The sequence below is a fragment of the Vipera ursinii genome (genome assembly GCF_947247035.1).
Source record: "Vipera ursinii genome assembly, chromosome: 1".
Taxonomy (NCBI): domain Eukaryota; kingdom Metazoa; phylum Chordata; class Lepidosauria; order Squamata; family Viperidae; genus Vipera; species Vipera ursinii.
This window is the reverse complement of record NC_139512.1, coordinates 236,301,243-236,313,356: the sequence shown is the minus strand read 5'-3', so window position 1 is coordinate 236,313,356 and position 12,114 is coordinate 236,301,243.

The following is a 12,114-nucleotide window of genomic DNA, read 5'->3' as shown; positions in this document are numbered from 1 at the left end:
CGTGCAGGAGAGATTGTACAGCCAGGTCTGAACTGCTAGCAATATTTTAGATAATATTTTAGACTTGGTGAAAGGAGCCTTGCAGCATCGAGCCCCTACTGAGAAGTGGAAACCTAAAAGCTGGGATGACTTTATGAATGCTATGGCTGAGGTGAATGTTCCAACCTCTGTGTTGGGATCTACAGCTGTTAAAGAGCAAATAGAAAAGTTGAAAGATTCTCTGGTTGTTAAGGATGAAACTGCTACTAGGCTCAACTCTGTTATGACAGCCCCTTTTGGGACTCAGAAGTCTCTGTTTACCGGTACCCCTTCTAGCCCTTGGACATTAAACCCTAGAAGTAGGTTCAGGCTTGGTGACTGGCTCAATTTGTAAAATGAATAAAAACACAGTGAAACAAGTAAAAACGTTTAAGTCTTTTTCTTTATTTTACAGTAAGGCAGACATGTCTCCATGCACTGGTGACCGTTACAGGTTCCAAGTCCCCTTCCCACCTTTATAGTTTTTACAACAGCTTTACCATATGATCATTTTTAATATCGACATTGGAGTACGCCTTTAAAATATTTTCATAGTCTACTCCTTTAGTCCGGTTCAGTAGAAAAAACGCAGTGTTGCCCACAGGTCACAGTGCTGGGGTGTTGCAGTTGACGTTGGGGCAATGTGTACTTCTCAGCTTGCTGCTCTAAAAACATCACTATGGAGCCAGGAAAGTCAGGGCTATTTGGCGGTCTTCCATAAGAATCAAAAAATTCACCATATCCAGGAGAGATGGGAAGTAGGGGGCCAGCCAGTGTTCACCAGGCAGAGTGTGAGGGTGGGTATTTACAATTAATCCAAAAGGTCTTTTGGAGATTTGTCTCTGGGGTAGCAGGTCACAAGGTAGACCCCTAGAAAGGCTGTATTTCCAGAGAACAAGTGGCGGAGTTGCAGTGTGTCCATATTCACATATAATCAAAAAGCACATTCCTTGTGTGACTTATTTCAATAAGGTTTTCAAAGATTCCATAGTGAATCATGTTGACGGTGTTGGGGAGGGGTTGAGCAAATCTAATTTCAGCTCTGAAGTTACCGTTCCTGATCAAAGAATAGTACTCAGAGCACCCCTGATCAGGACTCAAGTCAAAACAATATAAAGTATACCTTTGGTTAAACTCTTCCCTGCTGATTAACAGCGGCCTGTCTTTCATGCCTTTGCCTGTGGCCTGCACCATCTGCATGTACTCTCTCACAAAAAGACTGTGCTCATAATCAGGCTGAAGAGGCTTTCAGGAATCTGTTCGCCATCACAATGCAAGGCGCAAAAGTTGACATTGCAGTGTTGAAAATTGAATGGGTTTCTTTCATAATCCCCACTAAAAGATGCATTGTCCACAAACCCAATCACTAATTGTTTAGGTAGCTGCCCCAGAAATATATTTTCCTGATTACACACAAGGCTACCTGCAGGAATGCTGTAAACCTTCATCCCCACTCGATCAATGGTGTATTTGGCATTGGAGGTGAGCAAAGCTTCTACATGACCAAGGCACACTCCCGGGGCTACTTTTACACGTTTTACAAAGAGAGAAGCCGCCAAGAGTTGCACTTTGTAATTCTCATTGCCATCCTTCATCACGCAAAATTCATTTCTGCTTCTTGTGAGTTTGACTTTCACATCAACGCCGTTAATTAGCAGTGTGTCTTGAAAAAACAGATCACTATGCAGAGGCCCTAGCAGATCCCATTTACAACTACCGGCCATATGTCTTGCTCTCGCTTTGAAACCGGAGTACCCAGCGGCTGTCAGCAGAGTACTCTCCATGAGGTCCAAGTCATCTTTGTAAAAACCACCAGCTGTAAATTGGGTACCCAGCGCATCACCACCAAAGTTCAGAATCAGTTCAATCATGGCCTGATAAGAATAGCAATGATGGCTCTGTGTAAGGAGCCGATCTCCCAAGGTAACATCCAGCTGATTAAACAGTGATGCTATGGGGTAGTTGGTCAGGGCCACCCTAGCCCCGTCATCAATATCCGATCCGTCAGCCTTTACAATCTTGCAACTCACATACACCAGGGTGTTGTTTAAATCCGTGTAATGCTCACCATGCCCTGTGATAAAAAATTCCTTCCTTCCATGTAGATGCAGTTCCATTGAGGATCACACGCTGAGTACGGCCTGTCAGCCAGCTACGAATCCATCTGGTGGTGATGCTATCTAACCCACATTTTTCTATCTTATCAAGTAGTAGGTGCTACTTTATCAAATGCCTTACTGAAGTCCAAGTAAATTATATCCACAGCATTCCACTGATCCACTAATTTTGTCACTTGGTCAAAGAATGCAGTAAGATTTGTCTGGCATGATCTGTTTTTGACAAATCCATGTTGGTTTTTAGTAATGACTTTGTTTGCCTCTAGGTGCTCGCTGATTCGTTGTTTATCTTTTCCAGAATATGCAATACTCACAGGGTTGATAGCGTGGTCTCTGGGATAGCTCAGAACCCCAGTTATAGTCTAGATCAGAAAAATCTGCAGAAGCTTTGTGACTGCGGCGATTACCACAGGAATATAAAATTGGGGTGTCTTGAAGTGTTTGCTGTCTAGGTGTTATTAATTCGGAGTCTGCAAAATATAAAGCACATCTTGCTAGTGTGATATCAGCGCCAGCAGCATTTACATTAACATAAATAAAAACATATTTTACTTACCATTGCAGGGAGATAATGTAGCATCATTCATCATTTCACAGGCTGCCCGGTAAGTACTCTGCACCTCATCATTAAAGTTACAACACACCATGCTACAGCTGGGCAAAACGGGCCTGAATAAAAAAAATTCTTTATCATAACCCCTGCAACAGATTTGTTACGTTCTGCCGGCTGGGGCCTTGTGTCAGACCATGTGACGCTAGCTTTTGCAGTTGTTTTAAAAACAGCTTTGGAACCAGAGGTTGCCATCTTCAAAAGATTGCTGGAATTAAATTGCTAGCTGTTCAGACCTGCCTGTACAATCTCTCCTGCACTTCCAATGACACGTCCTTGAGCCTAGCACCTGTCCAGAATCACGGGGTATGACATGCCCAGGCATGTCCCGAACAAGGCCTAACCCCCTTTTTTACTAGCAGACACAAACACGCATGCCCGGATTTGCAGCCCTGACATGCTACTTGCCACCTGGCTGGTTGCCTCTTGTGAGCATTTTAATTCCTGTTAATATTGGCTCAATTGACAAAATATCTGTCTTTAGATTTTTACAAAGGTAAAAACCAGCTGCAGGTTTTAAATGTTTTTTTCCCCCTGCATTTGAGAAAATGATTTTAAAACCTCCTAGAAATAAATACCTTTTAGAAAAAAGGGGGTTAAATGCAAGCCCTGGCTGCCTTTTAGGGGCTCCTTTATTCTCAGCTTTTGAGGCACTGATTTTTAAAACTCCACAAAAATTAAAAGCATCATTAGGCTAGAATGATTAGAAATAAAAAGGATTTTTTTTTATTTCACAGCTCCCCAAAGTAGGGCTTGTTTCCCAAAAGCACAGGCCTCTGCTAATTATTTACTTTATTTAGCTTATTCTGTTTGTTTTGAATGTCCATTGAATTAGTCTAGGGCACAGGTCTGCAACCCGCGGCTCCGGAGCCACATGCAGCTCCCAGTCCTCTGCCATGTGCAGTCCAAAAAAATAAATAAAAAGTGGGACTAAAAAAGTTCAACCAATCAATTCAAATATGCAGGGTAGGTGCATATCTCGCCTTGGCTCCACTCTTCAGTCAAACCTTGTTCTGCGCATGCGCGCATATGCACACATTTTTTGCGGCTCCCAGTTTTTCCTTTTGTGAGGGAACCGGTTCCGAGTGGCTCCTTCACTGTTTCAGGTTGCTGACCCCTGGTCTAGGGTTAAGCTAATCATGTACCCAGAGGCTTGACTGCCTTGACTTATTGATGGGGGTTAGGTTCAACACGCCTTATCTGAAAATAGGGCTGCTAGGGTTACTCTTGCGTATCTTGATGGGCTTAGGCCAACACGTCACTTCCGCTCGCCTTATCTGAAAATAGGGCGGTTACTTCCGCATAGGGCTATGATCTGCTGATGTAATCACCACCATGTGGGCTTGTTTACTTTGATGACATCACTGATCAAAAGTGCTGATAATTTTCATTAAAAAAGGTATACAGTATTACTACCCTCAGATAACCAAGCCCTGTGCCTTGAAAGGCTTTAAAGATGTTAATTAGCACCTTGAATTGCACCCAGAACCTGGCTAGCTACAAATACAGTTCACGTAACAGCAATGATACATGGTGTAATGACAAGGGCTTCTTATGACACTCCCATAAGTAGCATGTTGCAATTATAAGTTCACCAGGGCATGACTGATCTGAAGTGCCTCCTGTTAAAAAAAAAAGAGAGGGCAACTGGCACACATGAACTCACGCAAAGATCCTCCTGGTCACCACTGGCATCTATCTGTCAAACAGTAGTTGCAAGTCCAGGCAAACCCCAAGCTGCACACCAGTTCAAATGGAGAAGTGCAACCCCATCTAGGAATGCTGACAATCATCCGCATACATCAGATGCAGAACTTCTGCTTGGAACTTCTGCATCTGTTCTTGACACTTTTCCTAAAAGCCAAGAGAATGAGAGCCAAACTTAATTTTGGAACAAATATATTTCACATGTTGGAATCATTATGGTCTACTCCTCCTAGTGGTGCTGCTGGATACTGCCCGCCTGCCTGCCCGCCAGGGTGATATTGAGCTGAACACAGACCAAACCAACATAGGTCCGGGTGATAAGCCGGTTGGCAAGTTTTTTGTTGCAACCAATATGGTAGATCTACAGCCATATGTGTCAAAAATGCAGACATGGCCCAGATGCTGCATTTGATTGTGCAAGATGGCATTTGTTGATCCAAAAAGCGGACCCTGGGAATAACACTAGGAAGATGATTATTATGGGATCAATACAGAAAAAAAACTATCCTATAAAGCAGACGTGTCAAACACAAGGCCCGGGGGCCAGATCCGGCCCATGAAGTGGTTTCATGTGGCCCGCGAAGCCATCCTGGAAACAGTGAGGGAACGGCCTCCACTGTCTTGGCCCTGGCCCAGAGACCCTCCTTCTGCTAGAGACCCTCAGATCTGTCCCACTCCTGCCCAGGCCCCCATAGGCACCCTTGATGTGAACGATGTAGAGCTGGCCACGCCCACCCAGTAGGCCACACACACTCTAGCCATGCCCACCCAGTAGGCCACACCCACCCAGGCCACACCCACCCGGCCCCCTGAGGGCAACCACAATGCTGATGCGGCCCTCAATGAAATTGAGTTTGACACCCCTGCTATAAAGCTTCTATACAGATATAATTATTAGGCAGGGTTATTTTAGTACAGAACACTCATTAAAAATTAGCCCTGTGCCACAAAGTTAGAGATAGAATCCTTTGTTTTTAGCCTTTCAATATTTACAGAATTACACCTCTGGTAAAAAAAATCTGACATGAGGAATATTGAATATTTTAGTTTACATCAGGGGGAAGCATTTTACATCCGTGCCTGCGGGGCTGTGAGCACACATGAGCCACAAATGGGGTGGGGCTAGTGCCCACATAACACTCACTAGCCCTGCCCCGTTCTTGTATGGCCAGTGCCTGGTTTCCGTGCCCCCTGATGCTGCAGTGGCCATTTTTGCACCTTGCAGTGTGGTGGCGGCCCATTTTTGTGCTGTGGCTCAGCGGCAGCCTGTTTTTGTGCCCTGCGGCACAGCAGTGGCCTATTTCCATGCCCCGCAGCATGGCGGCATCCATTTTTGCACCTTGCAGCACAGCAGTGGCCCATTTTCACACCCCGAGGTGTGGCGGTTTCTTTTCACACCCCAAGGCAAAGCAGCAGACCGTTTTCACAGCTGAATCGCAGCGGTAGTGTACTGTTTTCGCACCCTGAGGCACAGCAGCAGCTCACTTTCACGGCCGAGTCACAGCAGCAGCGTACTGTTTTCGACCCCGAGGCACGGTGGTGGCATACCATTTTTGCACCCTGAGGTGCAGCAGCAGCAGTGTGGTGGTCTCTCATGAAAAAAAGACAAGAGTCTTTCCTGCCTCGGGATGAGAGCCCAGAGCAATGTCCAAAGCTCTCTTTTATTCACAAGGACAAACACTCATTGGATTCAGCTCGTGTATAACAAAGAATCCCACTTCCCATTGGCTCTGAACCTGCAAGATACTCCCCCTGGCTTGGTTATGTCAGCTGTATTTTAATAGCCAACAATTAGCTGATTCACCTTGTGCTGAACAGGTGGTTTATCATGGCTTGTTTCAGGAGACTGAAAAACAATTGTTTCAGCTGCGCTTCTGCAGCCTGCAATAATTTCCCTACATCTCCTCCTTTTTTGTTTAACTGCCATACAGATCTTAAAGTTACTTTGTAGGCGTATAACACCTCTTTCCAGGGTGGTCATAAATCATAAGTTTGGTAAGCATTGTATACAACAGCACAAACCAATCAGCAAACATATAACTCCAATTATGATGGGGACAATTTGTCGCACCCATCCAAAATCAGGTAGCCAAGACCATAACCAATCCCAAGGACTTGTCACTGCAGAGCCAGTATAAACTAAAGAATTTTTCTTTAACCATCTTTTCCATAACATCAATTGTATGAGCAATATTAACATGAAAATCAGAAATATAAACACAACAGTGACTATGAATTAAAGCACACACCCCTCTTTTTGTGGCTAACATAATATCTAAAGCCATGTGATTCCACAATACAACATCTCTAATGTCTGAAACTTTTTGTTCTAACAATTTAAAGTCTTGATAGTTTGATTAAACATAGCTACAATCCAATGATTCAAACATATGCAAATCTCTATAATTCATGGCAACTTCTGATGGTGGTATAAGTCCTCTTGCCATTTGCATTCCAATCCTTCAGCTTATTGGACTTTGATCAAAGTTCACGTTTCTTCTGTTTCCTAAACGACCAAATGGCAACTCATTCATTATGTAGATTGAAGGTGCAACACATATACATTATTTCTCCAGGCTCCTTGTTCTGGTTCTTTTCTTTTTTTCCAGTTGAACTGAATAAACATTTACTTCATTACACAATATACCCAAACAAATCCCAAATATTATACATATAAAATTAACAAACATTTCAATTTTAATTTCCTTCTCCACATCATTTCCAAGAGTTTTCTCCTTATGCGATACAGATTGTTCATTCTGAGGTGGAATTTCCTTTGGCATTTTGATTGTTATCCTTTGATTCTTTCGGAAATCCGGAATAGGATCGTATAACCCTTGATGCCATGGGTTCATGATATGGTCTTACACACCTGGCTGGAATCCAGACTGGACCTGTTGGAGCAAGCACAGCAGCATATCCTCGCCCCCATGTTAACAAAGGCACAGGACCATGCCAAATGGGATCAGGTGGAGTTCTATACCAAACTTTAGCCTTTTGCACCTCTAACTGTTGACCAAAATGTCGGTCCACAGCTGTGGAGTCCAAAACTGAATCTAATTTTGAAATATTTAAATGATTTAAAGTAAATAAAGTTAAAGATAACCATTCCTGCAACACTGGTAAATTAGTCACATTTCCTCCTTTTTTGTTTTTATGTTTGTCAAGAGCCTCCTTTAATGTCCTATTTGCTCTTTCTACTATTGCTTGACCCTGAGAATTGTAAGGAATACCAAATTTGTGCAAAATATCCCATTTATCACAAAATTCTGCAAAAGCCACACTGCAATATGCAGGTCCATTGTCTGTTTTAATTTGTACAGGTTTTCCCATTATTGAAAAACTTCTAATACAATGATTGATCACATGTTTTACTTTTTCTCCTATTTGAGGAGAAACAAAAATATACCCAGAACACGTATCAATAGAAACATGTAAATATTTCCAAGGAGCAAAAGGAGGATATTGAGTAACATCCATTCGCATTTTAATGGAAATAAGAATGACTCTCCCATGGTGTAATTGTGGCCACCAAAGCAACTCCTGCTGTAGCCGCATCTGCCACTGCATTGCCTTCTGAGAGCCATCCAGGAAATGGTTGATGACTTCTAATATGAGACACATGTAAATAATATCTTCGGCTAGCTAATATCTGCTGCAGTGTAAGAAAAAGAGACAATAAATTGTCCTCCACACTGGGAGAAACATAAGCATGAGAAAGATTCTAAATAACATTCCAATTTTTTCCTTGGAAGAGGCCATTGTTCAACCCATACTGTTTGCGTTTTGTCCCATTCTAGTGGTAAAGCTGTTTTTGTGATGTTCATTTTAATCTTGTAATTTTATAACTGCATCAAACTGTTCTAACAAATCTCTTCCCCACAAATTAACATGAATTGGCAAAATCACTGGTCTTAATTTGGCTGTTCTGTTTCCTCTTTCCGTTGTCACTTGCAACCAACGCTGACTTTGGCGAGCAGCTTGAGAGCCACCCACACCCCACACAGACGGTGCAGAAATGGCTGGCCACTCCGGGGGCCAGTCAGATGAAGCTATGACTGACACATCAGCTCCAGAATCTAAAATTCCAGAAAAAGGCCTCCCATTAATAAAACAAATTTGCCAAGGTTTCTCCTTTTGTAAATTTTTTATAATAGCTAAGATTTGAGGATCCACAGTATCTGTAGAGCCAAACCCTCCAGTTCCTCGAATCCGCTCAGAATTTCCCCCAGGTGTTACATAAGGAAGTAGTATTAATTGAGCCACGGAGTCCCCTTTACTTGCTAATTGAGGAACTTTCACCATTATTTGAATCATAATTTGTCCTAAATAGTCCGAATCAATTACTCCAGGAATTATGTGAAACCCTTTTTTCGCTGCTGAGGAACGAGGAAGGACTAAGCCTACTGTTCCTTTAGGCAATGGTCCCCAAAGTTGAGTTGGCATACAAGTCACAACGTCAGGAAAATCCAAATTAATATCTTGCTGATTAATCAAATCTATACCTGCACTACCCTTGGTGGCTGTGGGAATGTTCTGAACAGACAATTTTTCACAAATAGTGTTGCCCTTATAACTTTGTTCATTTTGGCAACAAGCAGCTTTACTTCCTGGGCTAGCTGCTAGCCCGCATCCCAGTTTCCCGAAGTCTTAACATTTCTACATTGGTTTGCCCAATGAAATCCCTTCTTGCATCTAGGACAAGGTTGTTTCGGGCGAACTCCAGATTTATTATTTTCCTGTCTGCTTCCAACACTATTCCCTCCTCCTGGAGCTCGACATTGTGCCTTAAAATGACCAGGTTTCCCACAGTTGAAACAATTACCCGTTTGTTGACCAAATTTTCCTTTTTGCAAAGCGTTAGCTAAAGCACTCATATTCCACACCCCTGTTCCCACAGAGGAGCATGCTCTTAACATATCTGCTATTCCATAAGTTGGTTGACTCACTATATTAGTTAGAGCTTTTTTACAGTCTGCGTTTGCAGCTTCATAAGCCAATTTCAACAAAAGTTCTTGAACTGCTTCTGCATTATCAATTTGTTTCTCAATAGCCTCTTTCAATTTATCAATGAATTCTGGATAAGGCTCAGTTGGCCCCTGTCGGACATTAGTAAAAGACTTAGTGGGTTTGCCTGACTGAGGTACTTTTTTATACGCGCTTATCACACAATGGCCAATTACAGGATAAGCAGCATCAGGAATTCCTCCTACTTGTTGTAAAACAGTGGTAAATCGACCAGAACCATAAAGTTGATCTGGAGTGTAAGCCCCTCCAGAGTTGTTTCCAGCTACAATAGCGTTACGCTGATATTCAGAATCCCAAACTACATACTGTGCCGGTGTTAAAAGCATTCTCCACAAATCCTTCCAATCTTGTGGAACCATATTATATCCTGTAGATATCCCTTCTATGGTTCCTTGCACAAAGGAGGAATGCAATCCTGTCTCAGTTATACTTTTCCTAATTTCTCTCAAAATAGAAAAAGGCAATGGCTGCCAACGATATTGCCTATTTCCTTGACCATCTATATCCACTGTTACAGGAAAAGCCTCCAAACCTTCTACTAATTCCTCCGGTGACAATAACCCTTTCCCTTGGGCTTCATCAAATCCTGCTCTAACTACCCCAACTGCCCCTTGACACTTTAAACTTTTTGTACTTGCTTCATCAACTTTTTTGGAACCCTCCAAATTGTTAATTTCAGGTAGTGATGTATATGACTTGGATATTAACTTAATGTCCTCCACAGCCTTTGGGGTTACTAAACGAGGCATTGGAGTTAACACATGAGGTAGTGGGGCAGAAAGTTCTGGTGAAAGGAACAAAGGATTAGAATGTGCTATTAAAGCTTCCAAAATTTTCTCCCAAAGAAGTAAATGATTAATTGGTTCCTCATGTAAAATTTTCCCTATCCTTTTCCAATCCTGAACTTCTAAAGAACCTTGTTCAGGATACCAGGGACATTGAGCTGAAATAACCCTGAGTAAGTTTTCTATGTCTTCTAAACCTACTTGAGAAAAAGCAGGAAACGTATTCTTTAAGATCTGGCGTAACTCCTTCACATGGAGTGTTTGTGACGCTGAAAAATCATTCCCCATACTTACTGAATATTCGGTCGCGTCCTGCAAGATCCGATGAAGTGCACTATGCCTATGCCAGGCGTAAGTCTGAGGGTCTCAAAGAATCACATCGGGGTCACCACATGTGGTGGTCTCTCATGAAAAAAAGACAGAGTCTTTCCTGCCTCGGGATGAGAGCCCAGAGCAATGTCCAAAGCTCTCTTTTATTCACAAGGACAAACACTCATTGGATTCAGCTCGTGTATAACAAAGAATCCCACTTCCCATTGGCTCTGAACCTGCAAGATACTCCCCCTGGCTTGGTTATGTCAGCTGTATTTTAATAGCCAACAATTAGCTGATTCACCTTGTGCTGAACAGGTGGTTTATCATGGCTTGTTTCAGGAGACTGAAAAACAATTGTTTCAGCTGCGCTTCTGCAGCCTGCAATAATTTCCCTACAGCAGCAGCCCATTTTCACACCCCGAGGTGCGGTGGCGATGTTCTGTTTTTGCACCCCAAGGCACAGCCCATTTTTGTGGCCAAGGCATGGCAGTGGAGCATCCCATTTTTGTGCCCCAAGGTGTGGCAGCAGCCCATTTCTGCACCCCATGGCCATGGCACTAGCACAAGTGAGGGAGTGTGCACACGTGCGCACACTGGCCAACCTGTCTCATGGCCAGAAGGCCAGGGCCCACGGGTTGGGGACCCCTGGTTTAGATAACATGTTGGGCCATCAATTCCCATTCCTCCACTAAGGATTTTAAAAATACAACTTCTTGTATTGCACCTAAAATATTTTTTCCAATTTCTTTATTACATAAAAGGTATAGGTAAAGGTTTCTCCTGTCCAACTGTGTCCAGCTCTAGAGGGCAATGCTCAGGTCCATTTCTTAGCCAAGAGAGCCAGCTTTGTCTGAAGACACTTCTGTGCTTATGTTGCCAGCACGACTATATGTCAAGGCTCATAGGACGCTGTTACCTTCCCAAAGTGCTACCTATCTACTCACATATGCATGCTTTTGAACTGTTAGGGTCTTTAACCATTGAGCCATCACATGTGCACACACCCCAATTTATTATGTATACATCCACAATAATTTTAGAATTATTTAAAAATTACATTCCCTACCAATGATGATCCCCACTTTACATCGGGGAGGACTGTGTGGAGAAAGTTTCCTCCTTTAAATTTCTGGGAGTCTACCTCTGCAAAGATCTTACATGGAAAGTTAATACAACCCAGGTGGCCAGAAGGGCCCAACAGAGACTTCACTTTCTTAGGGTCTTGTGGACGAACAGGGTAGAACAATGGCTAATGACCCTCTTTTACCGGTCTACTATAGAGAGCGTCCTCTCGTACTATATTGTGGTTTGGTATGCTGGTCTGACAGCCGCGGATAGGAAAGCATTACAGAGGGTGGTGAGCACAGAACAAGACATTGTGGGCTGTCCCCTGACACCACTGGATGACATCACCAGGGCTCGCTGCCTTGGAAGAGTGAGGAAAATTCTCAGAGATGACTCACACCCTGGACGGTATCTCTTTACTCTCCTACCATCGGGTAGGAGATATAGGAGTATAGCCAGCCGTTACAAC